We start from the raw sequence: 23,448 nt of genomic DNA on the forward strand, positions 1-23,448 counted from the left end.
CTCCTTGTGTAATAGTGCAGCTCGGCCAGCAGGGAGTTGTTATCCTTTGGCACCCACATATTTTTTCACTGAGCAAACTAAATGTGGATGGACAGATAGATAGGTAGGTAGATAAATTGGAGGGTGGTTGGGTAGGTGGATAGATAGTGAATCATTAGATAGACAGATAAATGGGTGGGTAGATATATGTTAAATCATTTGATAGATAGGTGGGTGGTAGAAGTGCAATAGCTGTAAAAATATATTTGGGTGATCCCTCACTCCTTGTGTAATAGTGCAGCTCGGCCAGCAGGGAGTTATCCTTTGGGACCCACATATTTTTTTAACTGAGCGCACTAACCGTAGATAGATAGATAGATAGATGGATGTGTAGGCACATGGATAGTAAAGCATTGGATAGACAGATAAATTGGGTGGATAGGTAGATAGATGGTAAATTATTAATTAAATAGACAAATCATAGCTAGAATAGTTCATGAAGTAGAGGCATGGATAAAGAGGTGAGGGATCCCTCTCATTTTTCTAAAGCCCCATAAACGCTACTCAAAAAGAAAAGTTATCGCTCAGAATGGCATTTTTGAGCGATCTCTTTTCTTTAAAACAAATCTGTAGTATGTATACTCAATATAGTTAATGATGTGTGCTCCCGCGCATCCTTAACGACCACCCTCCTGCCCCTTCACCTGAACATACAGGTCATCTTTGGCCATATAGCCTATGACCCGCATGTTCAGCAGGTCACTGGGACATCATTGAATGATATCGGTAACAGATTTCTTTCAGTGTGAATAGTGGAACTACAGATATAGTTGACTATATAGATGGTGCCCCTAGACTCCCAGTGTGTACAGGGCTTTAGGGTCAATGTATACTGAGAACATATTATCATGCCTATTTCCATTTTTTTAGGTGAGAATTCTCCATAAAACATATGATGAGGTCATAACAGCTGACTACTGCGAAGTGACCTGGACTGCAGAATCCTCCTCAAGTCAAAAAACAAAGATTAAGCACAGCAACAGGAGACCGAAGTCAGGTAATTAATGAAAATTAATTACTGATAATATGTTTTTGGTATACATTTGGTCTTCACAAATAGGACTTCTAGCTATGAACTCTTCTAATATTGTACTTTGTGATTACTTAGTGTACAGTTAAATAGATAGAGATAGGTAGAGATAAATAGAAAGAGTAAAAGATAAACTGATACCTTCCTCCACTGTCCGCTAAGGCAGCTTAATGGACATGGGGGTGGGAGGGAAGTCAGTAACCCCCTTTTTTCAGTCAGCAACTTTCTTCCCTTTGTAATGTTGCAGCTTGACCAGCAGGGAGGGTGGGATCCTTAACTGGGTAGGTAGGTAGGTAGATGGTAAATCATGAAATAGAAAATGGCTAGGTGGTTGAAGTGCAATATCTGTAAAAGATATGTGGGTGATCCCTCACTCCTTGTGTAAAAGTACAGCTCGGCCAGGAGGGAATTGTTATCCTTTGGGACCCCTTTTTTTTTACTGAGCACATTAACTGTAGATAGATAGATAGATATATGGATAGATAGATGGTTAGGTAGATAAATGGGTGGGATGTTGGGTGGGTAGGTGTATAGCTAGTGAATCATTAGATAGACAGATAAATGGGCGGGTGGATGGATAAATGGTAAATCATTAGATAGATAGTTGGGTGGGTGAATCTCAATACCTGTAAAAAAATATGTGGGTGATCCCTCACTCCTTGTGTTATAGTGCAGCTCAGCCAGCAGGGAGTTGTTATCCTTTGGGCCCCACATATTTTTTCACTGAGCACACTAACTGTAGATAGATAGATAGGTAGATAAATGGGAGGGTGGTTGGCTAGGTTGGATAGATAGTGAATCATTAGATAGACAGACAGATAAATTGGTGGGTGAGTAGATAAATGGTAAATCATTTGATAGATAGGTGAGTGAGTGAAGCGCAATACCTGTAAAAAAATATGTGGGGGATCCCTCACTCCTTGTGTTATAGTGAGCTCAGCCAGCAGGGAGTTGTTATCCTTTGGGCCCCACATATTTTTTCACTGAGCGCACTAACTGTAGATAGATAGATAGATAGATAGGTAGATAGATAAATGGGAGGGTGGTTGGGTAGGTCGGATAGATAGTGAATCATTAGATAAACAGATAAATGGGTGGGTGAGTAGATAAATGGTAAATCATTAGATAGATAGGTGAGTGGGTGAAGCGTAATACCTGTAAAAAAAACATGTGGGTGATCCCTCACTCCTTGTTTTATAGTGCAGCTCAGCCAGCAGGGAGTTGTTATCCTTTGGGCCCCACATATTTTTTCACTGAGCACATTATCTGTAGATAGATAGATGGGTAAGTAGACAAATGGGTGGGTTGTTGGGTGGGTAGGTGTATAGAAAGTTAATCATAAGATAGACAGATAAATGGGCGGGTGGGTGGATAAATAGTAAATCATTAGATAGATAGTTGGGTGGGTGAATCTCAATACCTTTAAAAAAATATGTGGGTGATCCCTCACTCCTTGTGTTATAGTGCAGCCTAGCCAGCAGGGAGTTGTTATCCTTTGGGCCCCACATATTTTTTCACTGAACACATTATCTGTAGATAGATAGATGGGTAGGTAGACAAATGGGTGGGTTGTTGGGTGGGTACGTGTATAGATAGTGAATCATTAGATAGACAGATAAATGGGCAGTTGGGTGGATCAATGTTAAATCATTAGATTGATTGATAGTTGTGTGGGTGGATTTCAAGAACTGTAAAAAAATTATGTGGGTGATCCCTCACTCCTTGTGTTATAATGCAGCTCAGCCAGCAGGGAGTTGTTATCCTTTGGGCCCCACATATTTTTTCACTGAGCGATCTAAATGTGGATAGACAGATAGATAGGTAGGTAGATAAATAAATGGGAGGGTGGTTGGATAGGTCGGATATATAGTGAATCATTAGATAGACAGATAAATGGGTGGGTAAGTAGATACATTTTAAATCATTAGATAGATAGGTGAGTGGGTGAAGCGCAATTCCTGTAAAAAAAATATGTGGGTGATCCCTTACTCCTTGGGTGAGATTTTATAGGATGAGAGATTCAGAAAGTGAGAGATTTGGTGAGAAATCTCCAGTTTTTTTAAAGCGGCAATCATTTACACTGCAAAATCAAACTGCTTTTGCAGTGTATATGATTGCCGCTTTAAAAAAACTGGAGATTTCTTAGCAAATCTCTCACTTTCTGAATCTATCATCCTATGAAATCTCACCCCTTGTGTTTTAGTGCAGCTCAGCCAGCAGGGAGTTGTTTGGGAGTCCTTTGGGCCCCACATATTTATTCACTGAGCACATTATCTGTAGATAGATATATGGGTAGGTAGACAAATGGGTGGGTTGTTGGGTGGGTCGGTGTATAGATAGTGAATCATTAGATAGACAGATAAATGGGCGGTTGGGTGGATAAATGTTAAATCATTAGATTGATTGACAGTTGGGTGGGTGGATTTCAATAACTGTAAAAGAATATGTGGGTGATCCCTCACTCCTTGTGTAATAGTGCAGCTCGGCCAGCAGGGAGTTGTTATCCTTTGGGCCCCACATATTTTTTCACTGAGCGAACTAAGGGCATTATTCTAATCGGTGCGTACATTCCCGAATTCTTACGGAGCGGTCCGCACGCCACATCGTCCGTAGAAACGCCCACCGGTCCTCCGCATTCGGACGGACTCACTCTTTAAGAACAGGGCGTGTTTACGGACGACATACAAACCATGCGTGTGCGGTGGAAACACTCAGATTCTGCACTGTCTTACAGAGTATGCACGGTCTGACCACGTATGCACGGCCTTACTGCGTCAGAACGGACGGGAACCTGCCAGTACGCACCGATGCAGTGTATTTACGCACAAGTCACCGCCACTCTTATCTGAATTCCCAAATGGATCACATGACACACATAGGCAACTAGCAAAGCTCATTGAAAAGTGATTGTTTATCCTGGTCATCTATTATTTATCTAATTGATCATTAAACACTTCCAACCACTTTACATTAACCCTACCATTCCCTATGCAATAAAAACAGCTATCTACTGTATATACCTTTTGCACCTTACATAACTAAACATCAACATTTTTACTGATTTCCTTATATTTATACTTATACTGTAAAATACTAAAATACCACACAGACAACTTCGTACTTAAACGGTAACATTTATTTACATAAAATATAAAAATAAACAAAAATTAGTCAAGCAGGAGATCGCACAGGTCCTGCACATGGCCAGCCATCCTCATCAGGTCCTGCCGCAGCCTCATTAGGGCCCCTCTCACACCCTGGCCTTCTTCCGGGTCATCTGTGGGCATGTGAAAGGGGGTTCAACATTAATTATGCTACTCAGGTACACCTTGTACAGTCAATCCTAAGTACCTACACCATGAGAAATCATACATACAAACAATTACGTAGCCAATCCTGTATCTAAAGGCAGAAAATATATGATGATGCTGCCACCACACACACTTGTGTGACTCATACATTTGACAATGTATCTATCAAATCTATCAAATTCACACTTGAGGATCACTCACACTTCTCCTGGCAAAACACTCCCCAATCTACTAGAAAGCCAAACCCACTACAACATGCCACATTTAGCCATACATATATACAGATGGGTCTTTTCCCATCTTGGCAGGGGATGGCGCTGGCGTCGCCAGCCGCCATCCCCCGCCAGCGCCATGGCGATCATGAGAAGGGGACGCGCGCGCACGAGAGGCGCGCGCGTCCCCTTCCGACGGCGCTTCCATTCGTTTCCCCGGGTCCCCGCCGGCTTGCCGGCGGTAACCCGGGGTCCCCGCCGACTGCCCGCACCCCCCCTAACCCCCCCCTAACCCTGTCCGTCTCCCTGAGGCGGAGACGGACAGGGTTTCCGTCGCGCTAGCGACGGAGACTGAGACGCGCGTGCGCGTGAGACGCCAGCAAGGATGGGACAAGACCCATCTGTACCTGCCTGTTACTGCTTAATAGCTAAACTGCATGCTAGATAGATAGATAGATAATAGATAACACATTAAAAGCCTACGCTAGTCCCTCTACCCTATTACTTCATGATTCCTTGTCACATTGCCAGACAGGTGAAAGTGCAGCACTAATCCGCTTCCATACACCAAACAATTTCTAAGTTCAATCCATCCTACATAAGACCTTCCAAAAATACATGGCAAAAACACGGGACCACTGGCTAGAGGGGGGCCCAGGGGAACTGGACACTTGAGACTCCATTAGAAATCAGGCCTGCCCATATTCCATTGATGTTTTATTTTTGCTTCTATACAAAGACCCTCCTTAAATAAACACTCATCACCTACATGAGCCTCCACATTGCACGGTTGCAGCATGGCCCTATAAGGGCAAAGTGTGTCTGTTGTTTTCCATTTGTTTGGACTACTCTTTACTATATTATAGCAAAATGTCATCAGCTTTGCCACATAACAAACTGTACCTAAGTTAGTCATGAGTCATTACGTCTACTTACCCCTGCCAGCCACCTCCACCAGCTCTTCTTCCTCCAGACTTGGAGGTGGTGGAAAATCCTGGAGGGGTAGGCCGAGCTCCTCCTCTTGGTACACGGGGGGGGGGGGTAGACAGTGGAGGTTGGTGAGTGGCTAGGGGGAGGGGTGTGTGTAGGGGTGGTGGAGGTGAGGTATTCTATGTCATAAACACCCAATTGACCTCATGTAATCTTAATATTAAATCATGTGAAAAATATATCATTCACTGGGCCAGATGCACTAAGCTTCAAAAGTTATAAAATGGAGAGTGTAAAACAGGCAGGCAATCAGCTCATACCTGCCATGTCACAGACTGTATTTGAAAAATGACAGGTAGAAGGTGATTGGCTGCCTGTATATTACTCTCCAGTTTATAACTTTTGAAGCTTAGAGTATCTGCCCCACTGACAATTATGTGTATTTCACGAAAATACTTACAGCGTTGGAGACGCCGCCTCAGAGCCTGCAGCCGCTCCCGCCTCCGCAGGTCAGACCATCGCCTCTCCAATTGGGCGATGGTTCTTCGCACATTGGTGCGGGCGAATATGCGGCGCCAGGCCGCAACGTATGCCCGCCGCTTGTCCCGGTTGCTGATAAATGGGCCTGCCTGCCCCAGCCTCCTCTCCATGACTGCCACGTGCGACAGCAGCTCCGCAGTGCTGAATGCCGCTGCTCGCTGATAAGAAGCCTTTTTAGGAATGGCGCATGGAAAATATTCATGTCCTGTGATTGGTTGTTAACTTTACTATTTGGTATTAACTTTATTATCAATATTGACATGAACATTGTGTATGCGGCCAACAATCGGCGATAACATCGCACCGCCAAGCAACGCATGCTATAGCTTGGCATCGCTTAGCTGTACTTCGCATTACTTACTGTATGCATTTATGTGTATGCGTACATTTATGAGAAAAAACACATACACATACTAGCACTTCTCCTGATTATACCATTATATTGGACACCTGCCTGCCTGCCTAGCTCCTACTGCTTATATATTTTCAACTAAACACCCCAAATAAACATATATATATATATATATATATATATATATATATATATATATATATATATATATGTGATCATAAAAATTACATCTACAAATAAAATAATCACCCCCACATCCCACACATACATGGTGAAAAAAGTATGAAATTCAATGTACTCACCAGACATGGATGATAAGGTCAGCTAAAAGAATGGAAACATAAAATACATTTTCAAATCTATGGACAATACGTGCAATATTGAGCTTAAACCAATACACCTCAAACCTAATACGTAGTGCTATTGCTATTGCCATTAAGAGGCCATGCTGCCTAATGTTTAATTAGGAGGACACAAAATTTAAATCATTGTCAACCTTGATGGGGATAATTGATCCGAAAGAGGTTTGGTCTGGACAACATTCAGAAATGTACCTGAAGTATCTCTGGGCCACAGAGTCCCACAGCTGGTATCCACGTCTGCTTTCGGGTGAGCGGGATGGGCGCATGGGCGGGTCTTGCGGCTCAGATGGAACCTCCCACTCATCAAAGGGTATCTCACGCCGCACAGCTATGTTGTGAAAGCAAACACACAGGCCCACAATCCTCGACACCATTTCAGGCGCATACTGTAAGTCACCACCAGTGCGGTGGAGCACTCTAAATCGACCCTTCAACAGGCCAATTGAGCGCTCCACCACTTGCTTGGTGGCAACGTGCGCCCTATTGAATGCCTCCTGTGGGCCTGGTTCTGGGGAGCTGTACGGCGTAAGTAGCCAGGGCGTACATGGGTAACCGGAGTCACCCAGAACCCACGCATCACGGCCTTCAAGCTCTTGTAGTCTTTGCCAAATCCTGGTTTGTCGGATAACATGAGAGTCATGGGCACTTCCGGGAAACTTCGAGTTGAAGGCGAGAATTTCCATGGATGGGCCACATACCACCATCACGTTCAGTGAGTGGAACAATTTTCGGATCCTATAGATCTTCTCACTTCTTGATGGAGGAACAAATGGTACATGGGTGCCATCCACAGCCCCTATCACATAAGGGAAGCCAGCAATTTGATGGAATGCCTGCTGGCTTCGGTGAAGGGTCTCTTGGGCAAAAGACATGGCCATGAAGTGCCCCTTGCGCCTAAACATGGCTGACGTCACACGCCTCAGGATTCGGCTGAAAGCCGGCTGAGATATTCCAGCAAGTACTGCCACTACTTGTTGGAATGATCCAGAGGCGCAGAAATGCAACACCGCCAGCAGCTGAGTGTGAGGCGGAATTGCTGTCGTGATCCCATGAAGAGGTTCTAGATCACTCTCAATTAAAGAGAGTATATCTAGAATTACATGTGGGGGTAACCTGTACCTAGTAAGTACCTCATCATCGGGCATCCCAAAGAGTGTCACCCGTGTGCGGAAGATTCTAGCACGTCCTGGCCTCCTTGGCCGACAAGTGGGGTGAGCCGCAAGTGCCCTTAGCCTATCACCCATAAACTGCATCATTGCTTCAGCAACCTACAACGAAAGGATCATAAATAAGGAGACACCTATGCAAAGATTGGTCATGGTAAAAAATTTGTCACATTAGATGAAACAATACGTACAATACACGGCCGCCCAGTGTAGTCCCAAAGATCCATAGTTATCTATAATGAAGTTACAATAATATTACCTCACCACACACCTTCTTAAACACAAATGTATTTAAAACATGTAACAACTAAACACTAACGAAGTATTATAGGTGTGATCAACTGATCAATAACTAAAATGACACATTTCAAATAATGCTGGGACATGTAGTTCACCATTATATGGTGACACATAGGTTTAACATCTGTCAGTTAAATGGTGGGCAGGTAACATGTTTCTCTAATGCTAACAAGCATTTGCTGTCCCAACAATCTGGACCATGGGAGTGCTTACCTTAGAACCTGGCCCAATACAGCTCTGGAGACAAATGAACCTAGCAGCAAAGCACTATTTATAGGCCTAGCAAATGTGTTGTGCATGACATTAGTGATCACTATTGCATGACTTCTGGGCCGGATTTGAAAATGGATTGGGTTACTTACTTTTTATGGACAATCTCAACAATAGCACAGTACTACTGAACATTTACACATAGCATTTATGATTGCATAACGTTACAGGTGTCCATTACAACAAATCTTTAAACAGGTCACCTAAATTAGAGTTTGATGGTACGCCAGGTTTTGCACAAGCGAGTTGCCGCTACTATGGGCGTGGCCTATGCGCCGCACACACACCACAGCGTACGCTGCCGTACGTGACGCTGCCGCACGGAATGCAGGTTGTCGCTGATTTACGCCAATTACAGAAATAGTATTTAGTTGTGCTAGAAAGGCAAAAAGTTGTTGCAAACATGGCTGGCTCAGATTCTGAGGAAGAGCAGGTGTTGCAGAACCTGTTTGCCCAGATGGACTCCAACAGCACCTATGTCCCCCTCAACCCAGACCAGCCAGTGCTAGAAGAGCAGCCAGCTGGGCCATCTACATCAGGCCAATCGGCAGCTGGCCCATCTTCAGCCTCAGCAGAATCATTGGGATCACAACAGGTGGCTTCCCAACAGAGTAGCCTGGCCAGCACTTCGAGTACAGCGACAGGTGGCCGTGGGCGTGGCCGAAAGAGGCCAACAGGGGAACCAAGCAGCAGAAACATGGCATACGAAGCGCAGGAGCTTGCCATCCTAGTACCCCGGGCACGGGATTGGATCGAGTGTCCACAGGACAGGTTGACACACACAAGGAGATGGAAGATCTGGGAGGACATAACGGCGGAGATTAATACGGTGGCTCCACAAGTTCGTGAGGCGGAGCACGTTAAGAAGAGGCAAGTTCATGTGTGTTACATTTGATAAGTACAAGACCACTAATGTTGACATTACATGTTAGATGGAGTTGCCCAATGGCTGGTCACGTTGGCTGGAGCCACGGACATGATTGCCATGTCATTTAATCGATAGTTATTGTAGGGTGAGTGTGAGTGTATCTTCTAAGGCTTGGTTTCCCATTTAACGATTATGTAAGTTTGGTGTGATGAAGCACATGTTGTAATATGTTGCAGATTGCACTGGGTGCTACAGCAAACATGAGGAGTGACATGTAGTAATATGTAAACTTTGATTGCAGGTGGCACGACTTCAAAACCAACCTCAAGAAGAAACTGACCAAGCGGTGGGAACACAGCCACACCTCTGGGGCTGGCCCCATGCCATCAAAGCTGAAGCTCACCCCCCTGGAGGAGATGGCAGAGTGCTGCATTGCAGTCGAGGAGGTCTGGGGGGTGAGCACCATGGACAGCGAGTCCCCAGCGGAAGTCATGGCTTCTTATCTTGAAGGTAATTATTTGCCATCCCATAAGTAGCTGTTCCTAATTTTGCATGGAATGTGTTGTAATTGTAATGTTCTCTTTCAGCAGCATCCCCACCGCTTGGGCCAGAATCTCTTGAGGTTGAGGAGTCTGTGCCATCTGCCACCAGTACCAGGCCCGTGCAGCAGCAGCAGCCACCGGCCGAGGCTGAATTGGACAGGTGGGTGCAGGTGCTTTCCCATATTCAGCAGCAGGGAGAGTCGGCATCAGAGCGGGTGCGTAGGACCGAGGAGGTCTTGCAGGGTTTGGTCAGCAGCCAGCAGACTATCGCTGGGAGCCTGCAGGCTATGGCTGCCACCCAGCAATCCATTGCTGCTAGCCTGCAGGTGCTGGCTGATCAAGCCCTGCGGCAAAATGACCTCCTCCTCCACCATAATGAGCTTATGGTGGAGCTACTTGCCAGCAATAGGGTCCTATTGTCATCCGTTTCTGGTGCATTCCCACCATCAGCACTCCCTGCTGCCACAGGGGGAACAGCATCCCCCCCTCACCAGCATCTGCTCCACCTGGCCCATCATCAGAACGTGGCCGTGGCCGAAGAGCTGCTGCACGTGGCAAGGAGCCTGCCAGGGGCAAACGTGCCCGCAGATAAACTTGTGTCCGCATTAATCTCCACCCTTATGTCTTCCCAATCTTTCATTGAGCTGTGTGTGTCAGCTTCCTGTGTCCAATTCCGTGCCGAGGGTACCCACTTTTGCCCTCGTTTCGAATGTCATGTTTGGTTCCCCTGTTGGCCTCTTTTGGCTTGCATTACTGTCTGCTGTACTTGAAGTGTTGGTGCTATACTTTTGTTGTGGAGCCACCTGATGTGTTCCTAATGATTCTGCTGTGGCTATGTATGCCAAAAAATCATGTCTTCATTCAGTGGCGTAACTACAGAGGGTGCAGGGGATGCAACTGCTATGGGGCCCGGCCGTTTGGGGGCCCGAGGACCCAGCAGGCTATCCCCTGCACCCTTTTCATTTTCTTTGTTCCTTCTTTTAATTAAAAATACCGTAGTACACACAGCCGTGCAGCGCTGGGACCGGAGCTGTCAGCTTTATTTCCGGGCAGGAAGGAACAGAAGCAGGAGGCGAGGTGCAGAGCCAGAGTGTAAAACAACACACCAGGGGGCGCTGCTCCCTTCTCAGAGCAGTCACTGAGATTACCATAGAGCACTAGAGCAGGCTTCTCCTTCACACGAGGAGCTGGGAGTCACGTCGGAAGGGGAGAGAGCTCTTCCCCGGCACCATCCATCTGGTGGGCACGCTGCAGATAGCAGTCATCCCTGCAAACACTCTGAGCAATGCTGGGTGGCCTCTAATCTCAGATAGAAGCAGGTAACTGGCTGGGGGTTTGCAGGTAATGGGTAACCTAGAGTTTTAGTTTTCCTACTTCACCCTGCCTCTTCTCCTGCATGTGCCTGCTGACACCATCCCAAGTGACATCCTCCCTGTTCCTTCCTTGCAGTCTGCTGTACCTATCTGCCTGCTGTTCCCACCCCCCCACCCCAAAGTGACAGCCTGTGCCAACCTGCAATATTCTATATCTGTCTGCCAACCCCCACCAAGTGACAGTCTGCCCCCCCTTTCAATCCCCTGTATCTGCATTCTGATCCTGCCAAGTGACAGCCTGCCCCCCTTATTCTATTCTGCATGTGCCTTTTAACCCCCTCAAGTGACAGCCTGCCCCCTAGTATTTCCTCTCCTGCCCACTACCCCTCCCTCCCTCACCCTGACACACTTTTTCTCCCCAATAGCCTCTGTCTCATTCTCCTCCCCCCCCCCTTTAGGGGCATTATAGTGACAACGGCAGGGGTAGGTGGGGGGCCCCTACCAAAATGTTGCTATGGGGCCCACAAACTTCTAGTTACGCCTCTGTCTTCATTATATATTATTTAATTTTATTCCTGGCATGGTACATTTTAATTTGTTCCGGTTTCCATTTTATTTTATAACTTCTGGTAATAAATTCCCCCCCCCCCCCAAATGTGTGGTTTAATTGATACATGTAGAAGTGACATGTGTATTTCTAATATTAATATTAAGTTGTGTCCATTATTTGCAATGTAAAAGTGTGTGAAAAGTGCAGCATATATGTGTGTGTTTAGTAATGGACCATTTAAGCTGCAATGGTTCCAATTGAAGCAGTGACAAGCGTGTAATTAACGAGTAATGAGTAAAGGAGTGGATTGTATTGTGTTCAGCTGACATTGCTTGTAGTGATTAGGCGTTCCGATTGCCTAGCGCATGAACGAGTGGTGTCCGCAAAGCAATACTTGCTTATGGACACCGCATATTTCTTACCGTTTTGTTCGCGTGCATTCTGTGTGCTGTCCGAATGCACGCCTACCAGAATGAGTGCACTCCCTCATGTACGCCCATGTTTCCGCCCAGTTTAGCCCACTTTGAAAGTACGCCCCTGTGTAGTTCCGAATGACGCCCATAATACGCCCATATTTCCAGAGTGCTTGCGGTGCACATTTCTGTACGGTATTATTGAGTACAAGTACGGAGACCATGCGTGGCACATGCGCATAGCGTTCCCCACGCATGCGCAGTCCGCTAAAAAACGCCATCCGAAAGTACTCGGAAATATACGCACCAACCAGAATAAGGGCCTAAATGTGGATAGACAGATAGATAGGTAGGTAGATAAATGGGAGGGTGGTTGGGTAGGCGGATAGATAGTGAATCATTAGATAGACAGATAAATGGGTGGGTGGGTGGGTAGATAAAAGGTAAATTATTAGATAGATAGGTGGGTGGGTGAAGCTCAATACCTGTAAAAAAAATTTGTGGGTGATCCCTCACTTCTTGTGTTATAGTGCAGCTCAGCCAGCAGGGAATTGTTATCCTTTGGGCCCCTCATATTTTTTCACTAGTGCAGCTCGGCCAGCAGGGAGTTTTTATCCTTTGGGCCCCACATATTTTTTCACTGAGCGCATTAACTGTAGATAGATAGATAGATAGATATATGGATAGTTATAAAGGGAAAAAGGGGAGAGGTGGAAGGTTACTGCCGCACAGGTAGCAAATTCAGTAAAAAGCAAACATGTACAAAATTATTATTATGATCCACTGTACTGATGAATTATGACTTAGGTATAGGTATCACTGTAGTGGAGGTGCTCCCCAGAGAGTAATAATTGGTTAAACAAGAGAGGAAGAGAAAAAAGTACTCTCTCTTTTTGGGGGCACGCTTATTATTTAGTATAAAACTTAACTTTTAATATTCTTATGTAAGAAAAAAGAGAAATGTCACAAAACTACAAGACGGACAACACAACAAAGAACATACATGTAGAAATAGTACTGTTTAACCTTTCTGAATGTGTGACTTTTATTATATATAATGTCACTCAGGAGTTAACAGCACACGAAAATATACAGAGTATAAAAACACCATATCGTACAATGTGTAGAAGATACAATAGTGAGATACGGTTCTATGTCACTGCCGCAATCGGCTGAAGTATGACAAGTGTGATCACTTGTAATCATCTCTCATAGGAGAGTCTGCAGAAGGTGATACAATCTGTTGGCAAGGTCTATAGTATGACCTTTACTTCACATATGTATCAGACAACTATGTATCTACTGTGTCAAAAATAGGTTTATAAATAAAAAACAGTTTTGACTACACTTTACCGTTGAAATCTGTTCCTAAAGATTTTTTTACAGATAGATATAGTGGTGAGACAACGATACAATACCATACAGGGTATGAATGATTTCCTCAGCGCTAATAAAGGTTCTTTCTTGTTTCTCATATGGGGTATAACCCAAAAAGAAGAAAGAAAAGAGAACAATAGTGTGATACTGTTTTGAGAAATTTTCAGTGTAATACGCCTTTAAGTGCTGAAAACTCGTACCAGATTTTAATGTCTACCTGGATAACAGTAGACAACTGCGTTTTTGATTTGAGGGGGATAATTCACCACCAAGGGGATCCACTCTGTCTTCTATCACCCGTATTCAATTCAGACTCAAAGGGATGAGAAAGACATCATGGTGCAATATGTTTTAATGGATAAAACAATTCCTTTTAAAAAATACACGGAGGGTATATACAGAGGACTCTCACCATTTGAATATGTCCACAATGCAATTGTAGACAATCAGAGCTTAAGATGGAAAAGAACAGGCGTCCCTGGAAACTCCTTCACAATGATAAGAGCCTCTGCAATCCTCCTCAGCGTGTGGGTAGCCGACCGGTTTCGATACAAAGTATCTTCTTCAAGGCTGGTGTATGAATGACACCCTGTGGGGTTTTTTATACCCCACAGGGGTATAAAAAAATGAGGTCTATCTGATAGATAGATAGTTGGGTGGGTGAATCTCAATACCTGTAATAAAATATGTGGGTGATCCCTCACTCCTTGTGTAATAGTGCAGCTCGGCCAGCAGGGAGTTGTTATCCTTTGACACCCATATATTTTTTCAATGAGCGAATTAACTCTAGACAGACAGATAGATAGACAGATAGATATATGGATAGATAGATGGGTAGGTAGATAAATGGGAGGGTGGTTGGATAGGTGGTTAGATAGTGAATCATTAGCTAGACAGATAAATGGGTGGGTAGATATATGTTAAATCATTAGATAGATAGGTGGGTGGTAGAAGTGCAATAGCTGTAAAAATATATTTGGGTGATCCCTCACTCCTTGTGTAATAGTGCAGCTCGGCCAGCAGGGAGTTGTTATCCTTTGGGACCCACATATTTTTTAACTGAGCGCACTAACTGTAGATAGATAGATAGATAGATAGATGGATGTGTAGGCACATGGATAGTAAATCATTGGATAGACAGATAGATGGGTGGATAGGTAGATAGATGGTAAATTATTAATTAAATAGGCAAATCATAGCTAGAATAGTTCATAAAGTAGAGGCATGGATAAAGAGGTGAGGGATCCCTCTCATTTTTCTAAAGCCCCATAAACGCTACTCAAAAAGAAAAGTTATCGCTCAGAAGGGCATTTTTGAGCAATCTCTTTTCTTTAACCCCTTCCCGACATTTGACGTACATTTACGTCATGGCCGGGATGTACTTCCCGACGCATGGCATAAATGTACGTCATGGCTTTAAACTGTCACTGCGTCTATAGACGCGGTGACAGTTTGGAGATGTCTGCTGTCCCTGACAGCAGACATGTCCCTGCATGCCCAGGGGGGGCTGCGATGCCGCCCCCCCGTTGGCGATCGCTGTGATTGGCTGTTCAAATGTGAACAGCCAATTACAGCGTTTTCTGTGTACCGGCGAATAACGTTCGCCGGTGACACAGGGATCGGTGGTGATTGGTGCTGTAAAGTACAGCACCAATCACCACGGGGTGTAAGGGTGACACTGGTGTCACCCCACCTCACCCCACCCGCCCCCAAAGGCCGTGATTGGTCCGTCGGACCGACGAACCAATCACAGCCATGGAGGGTGATTTAAACTAACGGTGACTGCACTGCAGACGCCATTCTGGTCTGGAATTGCGTGCAGTGCGGTCACCGTGCCTATCTGCCGTGATATACTGACCTGATCCTTGCAAATACTTACCTGATCACTGCTTGTAGCGTGCTGGATGCTTCCTGGATCTTGTTACTTCTTGTGACTTCCTGTGTTGTGCTGCTGCAGTGTGATAGAGTTATAGATAGAGAGATAGAGAGAGATAGAGAGAGATAGTGACAGAGGGCCTTATTCTGAACGGTGCGGCCCGATCAGAATATGTGGCCGCGACCGTGCAGGCGAATCCCCGCCTTCCATACGGATCGCCACCTGCCGTCCGTACGCGGATATGTGGCGATCCGCATGAAATTGGACGGGGATACGCCTCCTCCGTCTTGGGAGCAGCCCCTGCATTCGATGGTCGCCGAACATCGAATGCAGGGCCGCACGCTCCACCAGGTCCCGCCACACAAGACCACACGGACACTTGTCCGTGTGAAATCATGTATGGGGGCGGGCAGCTGACATCCGGCGATGTCAGATGCCCGCCCCGTACCCACGCGTCACGGCCTCATTACCATGCATACGCCCCGCGTTTGCATGGGAACGCCCATGAAACGCGAGGTGTATGCATAGGGTAATGAGGCTAAGTAGCCCCTCACGCCCCTCTACGCCCCCTGTGCGGCGTATAAAGAATCCGTGCGGCGAAATCGCCTGCACATGCGCAGAGTGAACTCTGCACATGCGCAGACGATCAACATCGGCGGTCCGTCCGCATGCGGGAATATCCGCACCGATCAGAATAAGGCCCAGAGAGTGCTATATTTTGTGTCTGCTGACCCCCCCCCCTGTTGTGCTGATCAGCAACTTTTTGGGGGTGCTGTTTTTTTTATATATATACAGCTGTGCTGCATGTGCAACTGACTGCTGCCCCCCCTTTTGTGCTGATCAGTATAAATTAACTGATCAGCAACTTTTTGGGGGTGCAGGTTTTTTTTTTAATATATATACCTGTCAGTGCTGCTGCTGCTGCAGTGTCATAGAGTGATAGATAGTGAGAGATAGAGAGATAGAGAGAGATAGTGACAGAGAGTGATAGAGAGTGCTATATTTTGTGTCTGCTGCCCCCCCTTTTGTGCTGATCAGTATATCTGTGCTGATCAGCAACTTTTTGGGGGTGCAGGTTTTTTTTTTATATATATAACTGTCAGTGCTGCTGCTGCAGTGTCATAGAGTGATAGATAGTGAGAGATAGAGAGATAGAGAGAGATAGTGACAGAGAGTGATAGAGAGTGCTATATTTTGTGTCTGCTGCCCCCCCTTTTGTGCTGATCAGTATATCTGTGCTGATCAGCAACTTTTTGGGGGTGCAGGTTTTTTTTTTTAATATATATACCTGTCAGTTGCTGCCAGTTGCACTGTCAGTTGCACCAAAGGTTGTGCACCTGCTGCCCCTCACTGGTAATCAGTGTCGCATCAGTGATCACCTTTTTTTTTTTTTGAGGGTGCTGTGGGGTCTTTTTTTAATTTTTTTTTTACACACACTGTGATTTTGTGGGTGTCCTGTGGCCACTGTGCGCTGATCAGTGACGTACATCACTGATCAGCTTTTTCGGCACAGGGTTGATCTATTTTTTTTTTTTTGGATCAAATTCCTGTTGCCTTTGAGCGCTGTTCAGTGACGGACGTTACTGACCAACATCTGTGCTCAATTTTTTGGCGCAGGACCTTTTTTTTTTTTTTTTTTTCTGCACTACATACACACTACACACTACATACCCCCCCGGGTTGAAATAAAGTTTGCGTCCCCCCTACACAATACACGTGTTGAAACATTTCACTACCAGAAACACAAAAATAAAAATGGCATCCCAAATGTCATCCCAAATGTCATCCCAGTCATCCAGAAGAATGTATTCAGCGGAGGAGGCATATGCCATGCTTGCCTCTGACTCTGACACAGCCAGTGATGCAAGCGGGGAATTTGAAGGATTCATCTTAAGCTCCTCTTCCTCCTCTAGTGATGAGGGACCCCCTCAAAGACGCCCCCGTAGAGCAGCTGAGACCCCCCCCCCAATAATTGATCTCGTATGGACCCCACCACCAGACAATTTTGAGCCCCAGGTTCCTGAGTTTTTGGCCATCCCAGGAATCCAATTTGATTCCACAGGTCTCAGAGAAATTGACTTTTTCAAATTATTTTTCTCTGATGATTTTATAAATTTAATGGTGGACCAAACTAATTTATATGCCCAGCAGTTTATTGCTCAAAACCCCACGTCATCATTTGCTAGGTGGACCCCTGTAGATGCAGTAGAGATGATGACGTTTTGGGGTCTGGTGTTTCATATGGGCATAGTAAAAAAGCCAGAAATTAGGCAATATTGGAGTACAGATGTTCTGTACAGCACCCCACTTTACCGTATGGCCATGACCCGGACTCGTTTTGAGTTAATCCTTAAATTTTTGCATTACAACGATAATGCACAGTGCCCACCCAGAGATGATCCCACCTTTGACCGGCTATTCAAAGTCAGGCCGGTCATTGATCATTTCAGTGCCAAATTTGCAGAGATGTACATCCCAGATAAATTCATTTGCATAGACGAGTCCCTTATACATTTTAAAGGAAGGGTTAAATTCCGCCAGTACCTTCCCAATAAGAGGGCAAGGTATGGCATAAAAATGTATAAGCTGTGTGAAAGCACCTCAGGGTACACTCACAGGTTTAGGGTATATGAAGGGAAGGATTCAAGAATTGAACCGCCAGAATGCCCCCCCTCCCTCGTAGGTGTTAGTGGAAAAATTGTCTGGGATTTAGTGCACCCCTTCCTGGATAAAGGTTATCACCTCTATGTGGATAACTTTTACACTAGCATCCCCCTGTTTAAGGCCCTTGGTTCAAGAGGTACAGCAGCTTGCGGTACTGTGCGCAAGAACCAAAGAGGCCTCCCAAAAACTCACATTGCCCAAGTAATGAGAAGGGGTGAAAGCAGGGCACAATCCACCGAAAATATGTTGTTGGTCAAATATAAGGACAAGAGGGATGTCCTTATACTGACAACAATTCACGGAGACAGTACCACCTCCGTCCCTGTACGAGGTACCAGTACCCACACCTCAAAACCTAATTGTATCCTGGATTACAATAAGTACATGGGCGGAGTGGATCTTTCAGATCAGGTACTGAAGCCGTACAGTGCCCTGCGGAAAACAAAAATCTGGTACAAGAAGCTGGCCGTGTATATCATCCAGATGGCACTGTTTAACGCTTACGTGCTATTCCGTTCTACCGGCCAGAGGGGGACATTTATGCACTTTCAAGAGGAAGTCATAAAGGGCCTAATATTTGGGAACCAGCAGGCAGAGGGCCCCAGTACTTCTAGTACTGGCCCCCGTATTGTACCAGGGCAGCATTTTCCTGATGAAATCCCCTCCACTGGAAAAAAGGGCAGGACACAAAAAAGGTGCAAAGTTTGCTATAAAAAGGGAATAAGAAAGCAAACTATTTTCCAGTGTGACACTTGCCCCGACAAACCCGGCCTATGTATAAAGGAGTGTTTTAAAATATACCACACATCTATGGATTATTAGGTTCATCATTTCACCGTGCTTCGGGGGTCTTGCTAATGCCACATAGCACCCACCATTCATTCCACCAGAATCTGAGCCGCAAAATCCAAAAATCACTCCTTCCCTTCTGAGTCCTGCCATGCACCCAACTGGTATTTTTTGGTCACATGTGAGGCATTGCCGTACTCGGGAGAAATTGGGGCACAGATTTTGGGGTGCTTTTTCTCCTTCATACCTTATGAAAATGAAAAATTTTGAGCCAGAACTGCATTTTTGTGTAAAAAAATGTAATTTTTCATTTGCACAGCCCAGTTGTATCAAAATTGGTGAAACCCCTGGGGGTTTGAAATGTACACTATACCCCTAGATGAATTCCCTGAGGGGTGTAGTTTGCAAAATGGGGTCACTTGTGGGGGGCTTCCACTGTATTGGTGCTTTGGGGGTCTTGCTAATGCGACATAGCACCCACCAAAATTCCACCAAAATCTGAGCTGGAAAATACAAAAATCACTCCTTCCCTTCTGAGTCCTGCCATGCACCCAAATGGTATTTTTTGGTCACATGTGAGGCATTGCCGTACTCGGTAGAAATTGGGGCACAGATTTTGGGGTGCTTTGTCTCCTTCATTCCTTGTGAAAATGAAAAATTTTGAGCCAGAACTGCATTTTTTTGTAAAAAATTAAATTTTTCATTTTCACTGCCCAGTTGTACCACAATTGGTGAAACCCCGGGGGGTTTGAAATGTACATTATACCCCTAGATGAATTCCCTGAGGGGTGTAGTTTGCAAAATGGGGTCACTTGTGGGGGGCTTCCACTGTATTGGTGCTTTGGGGGTCTTGCTAATGCGACATAGCACCCACCAAAATTCCACCAGAATCTGAGCTGCAAAATACAAAAATCACTCCTTCCCTTCTGAGTCCTGCCATGCACCCAAATGGTATTTTTTGGTCACATGTGAGGCATTGCCGTACTCGGGAGAAATTGGGGCACAGATTTTGGGGTGCTTTTTCTCCTTCATACCTTATGAAAATGAAAAATTTTGAGCCAGAACTGCATTTTTGTGTAAAAAAATGTAATTTTTCATTTGCACAGCCCAGTTGTATCAAAATTGGTGAAACCCCTGGGGGTTTGAAATGTACACTATACCCCTAGATGAATTCCCTGAGGGGTGTAGTTTGCAAAATGGGGTCACTTGTGGGGGGCTTCCACTGTATTGGTGCTTTGGGGGTCTTGCTAATGCGACATAGCCCCACCAAAATTCCACCAGAATCTGAGCTGCAAAATACAAAAATCACTCCTTCCCTTCTGAGTCCTGCCATGCACCCAAATGGTATTTTTTGGTCACATGTGAGGCATTGCCGTACTCGGTAGAAATTGGGGCACAGATTTTGGGGTGCTTTGTCTCCTTCATTCCTTGTGAAAATGAAAAATTTTGAGCCAGAACTGCATTTTTTTGTAAAAAATTAAATTTTTCATTTTCACTGCCCAGTTGTACCACAATTGGTGAAACCCCGGGGGGTTTGAAATGTACATTATACCCCTAGATGAATTCCCTGAGGGGTGTAGTTTGCAAAATGGGGTCACTTGTGGGGGGCTTCCACTGTATTGGTGCTTTGGGGGTCTTGCTAATGCGACATAGCACCCACCAAAATTCCACCAGAATCTGAGCTGCAAAATACAAAAATCACTCCTTCCCTTCTGAGTCCTGCCATGCACCCAAATGGTATTTTTTGGTCACATGTGAGGCATTGCCGTACTCGGGAGAAATTGGGGCACAGATTTTGGGGTGCTTTTTTTCCTTCATACCTTATGAAAATGAAAAATTTTGAGCCAGAACTGCATTTTTGTGTAAAAAAATGTAATTTTTCATTTGCACAGCCCAGTTGTATCAAAATTGGTGAAACCCCTGGGGGTTTGAAATGTACACTATACCCCTAGATGAATTCCCTGAGGGGTGTAGTTTGCAAAATGGGGTCACTTGTGGGGGGCTTCCACTGTATTGGTGCTTTGGGGGTCTTGCTAATGCGACATAGCACCCACCAAAATTCCACCAGAATCTGAGCTGCAAAATACAAAAATCACTCCTTCCCTTCTGAGTCCTGCCATGCACCCAAATGGTATTTTTTGGTCACATGTGAGGCATTGCCATACTCGGGAGAAATTGGTGCTCAGATTTTTGGGTGCTTTTTCTCCTTCATACCTTATGAAAATGAAAAATTTTGAGCCAGAACTGCATTTTTGTGTAAAAAAATGTAATTTTTCATTTGCACAGCCCAGTTGTATCAAAATTGGTGAAACCCCTGGGGGTTTGAAATGTACACTATACCCCTAGATGATTTCCCTGAGGGGTGTAGTTTGCAAAATGGGGTCACTTGTGGGGGGCTTCCACTGTATTGGTGCTTTGGGGGTCTTGCTAATGCGACATAGCACCCACCAAAATTCCACCAGAATCTGAGCTGCAAAATACAAAAATCACTCCTTCCCTTCTGAGTCCTGCCATGCACCCAAATGGTATTTTTTGGTCACATGTGAGGCATTGCCGTACTCGGGAGAAATTGGGGCACAGATTTTGGGGTGCTTTGTCTCCTTCATTCCTTGTGAAAATGAAAAATTTTGAGCCAGAACTGCATTTTTGTGTAAAAAATTTAATTTTTCATTTTCACTGCCCAGTTGTACCACAATTGGTGAAACCCCTGGGGGTTTGAAATGTACATTATACCCCTAGATGAATTCCCTGAGGGGTGTAGTTTGCAAAATGGGGTCACTTGTGGGGGGGTTCCTAACTTTTAGCATCTTATGGTGCCTAGAAACCTACATGGTGCCTAAAAAATAATCTCATAAAAAGGAGGCTCCAAAATCAAGTAGGTGCTCCTTCTATTATGAAGCCTGTGGTTTGGTCAACGTGCACACTAGGGCCACATATAGGATATTTATCAAAACAAAAGAATTGGGGGAATCAATTTTTAGTCACATTTCTCTAGTAAAATGTACTGTGTTCCTTCGAAAAATTTATTAAAATTGAAAATCTGCAAAAAAAATGAAATTTTGAAATTTCACCTACACTTTGTTTTAATTCCTGTGAAACACCTAAAGGGTTAACAAACTTCCAAAATGCTGTTTTGAATACTGTGAGGGGTGCAGTTTTTGAAATGGCATCATTTATGGGGGTGTCTCACATACAAGTCCCTCAAAGTCACATCAGAACTGAACTGGTCCCTAAAAAAATCAGTGTTTGAAATTTTCTTGAAAATTTGAGAATTTGCTATTCATATTTTAAGCCTCCAAGTGTCCAAAAAAATTAAAAGGAGGTTGAAATAATGATGGCAACATAAAGTAGACATATGGTCTATGTTAGTTATTAACTATTTTGAGTGGTATGATTATTTGTCTCACAAGCAGAAAATTTAACATTTTTTTACGACAATTTGGTATTTTTCACAAAAAAACACAGACTGTATCGACGAAAATTTACCACTAACTTGAAGTACAATGTGTCACGAGAAAACAATCTCAAAATCACTGGGATAAGTAAAAGCAAAAAAAAGTTATCCCCACTTAAGTGATACATGTCAGATTTGAAAAAAAGGGCTCTGTCAGGAAGGCAAAAACAGGCTGCGGCGGGAAGGGGTTAAATCAAATCTGTAGTATGTATACTCAATATCGTTAATGATGTGTGCTCCCGCGCAGAGCCAGATTAAGGTCTAAATGGGCCTGGAGCTGAAAATGATCAAGGGCCTATTATGCGCAATAATAGGGGTTGCGGCCAGCACCTAATAATGTGGGAGGAGTGACCAGTGTTCTGTTTGGGTGGTCTGCTCATGGGTGTGTCTCTATTTGTGTAAATACTTTCAACTAATTATATATGCCTGGAAAAGGCAGGGGACTGGCATAAGAAAAATGCAAGGAGATATATTGGCGGGTGCACTCCAAAGGTGCACCCGCAGGACGCTGATGTCCTAAGATACTTGCGGGGTGAAGCGACACTCCAGTCATAAAAAAATACTGGAAACCGAAACTTAAGGCCCATACACACTAGTAGACTTTCATTTCAAAAGACTTTGCCAAAATCTTTGATAGATATATCTTTCACCAAAGTAGTGCGTACACACTAGACTATTTTCCTCAAAGAGCGAGAGATTTTCAGGAGGCGAAAGACTTTGCTGAAAATCTTTCATATACAAGGCTATTTACATAATGGGCTGGGTTTGAATTCCAAGGGTGGGAGCAGGGTCCATTTTAATCAGTGCATTCCTGTTCTTGGTGCCTGATTCAGAACTGATTGCTGGCAAAATCCCGCCCGTGTGCACAGCAAACATTTAATTTGTAGTCGTGCACGTAGCGAGAAAATTATTCACACCATCATGTCCATTACACATTATACCACATACTAGAACGCCCATTACACAATATGCCACACACCATTGGGTGATCGGCAGTGGGTGATAGTGATGGATAGCGGGTGACAGCAGTGTAAGGGTGGTGGATGAGGGTGACGGGCAGTGGGTGATAGTGACAGATAGTGGGTGACAG

General features: G+C 44.7%; 1 long non-coding RNA gene across 1 annotated transcript in view; it reads left to right on the top strand.

Moving 5' to 3' along the window:
• Positions 1–913: 913 nt before the first annotated feature.
• LOC146079658 (uncharacterized) overlaps positions 914–23,448 on the top strand; it is an 84,552-nt gene continuing 62,017 nt past the window's right edge. Inside the window, exon 1 of the long non-coding RNA XR_014474676.1 lies at positions 914–1,036. This is a non-coding gene — a long non-coding RNA (uncharacterized LOC146079658). The remainder of the gene's footprint in view (positions 1,037–23,448) is intronic.

The sequence above is a fragment of the Crinia signifera genome, chromosome 5 (genome assembly GCF_055691185.1).
Source record: "Crinia signifera chromosome 5, ASM5569118v1, whole genome shotgun sequence".
Lineage (NCBI taxonomy): Eukaryota > Metazoa > Chordata > Amphibia > Anura > Myobatrachidae > Crinia > Crinia signifera.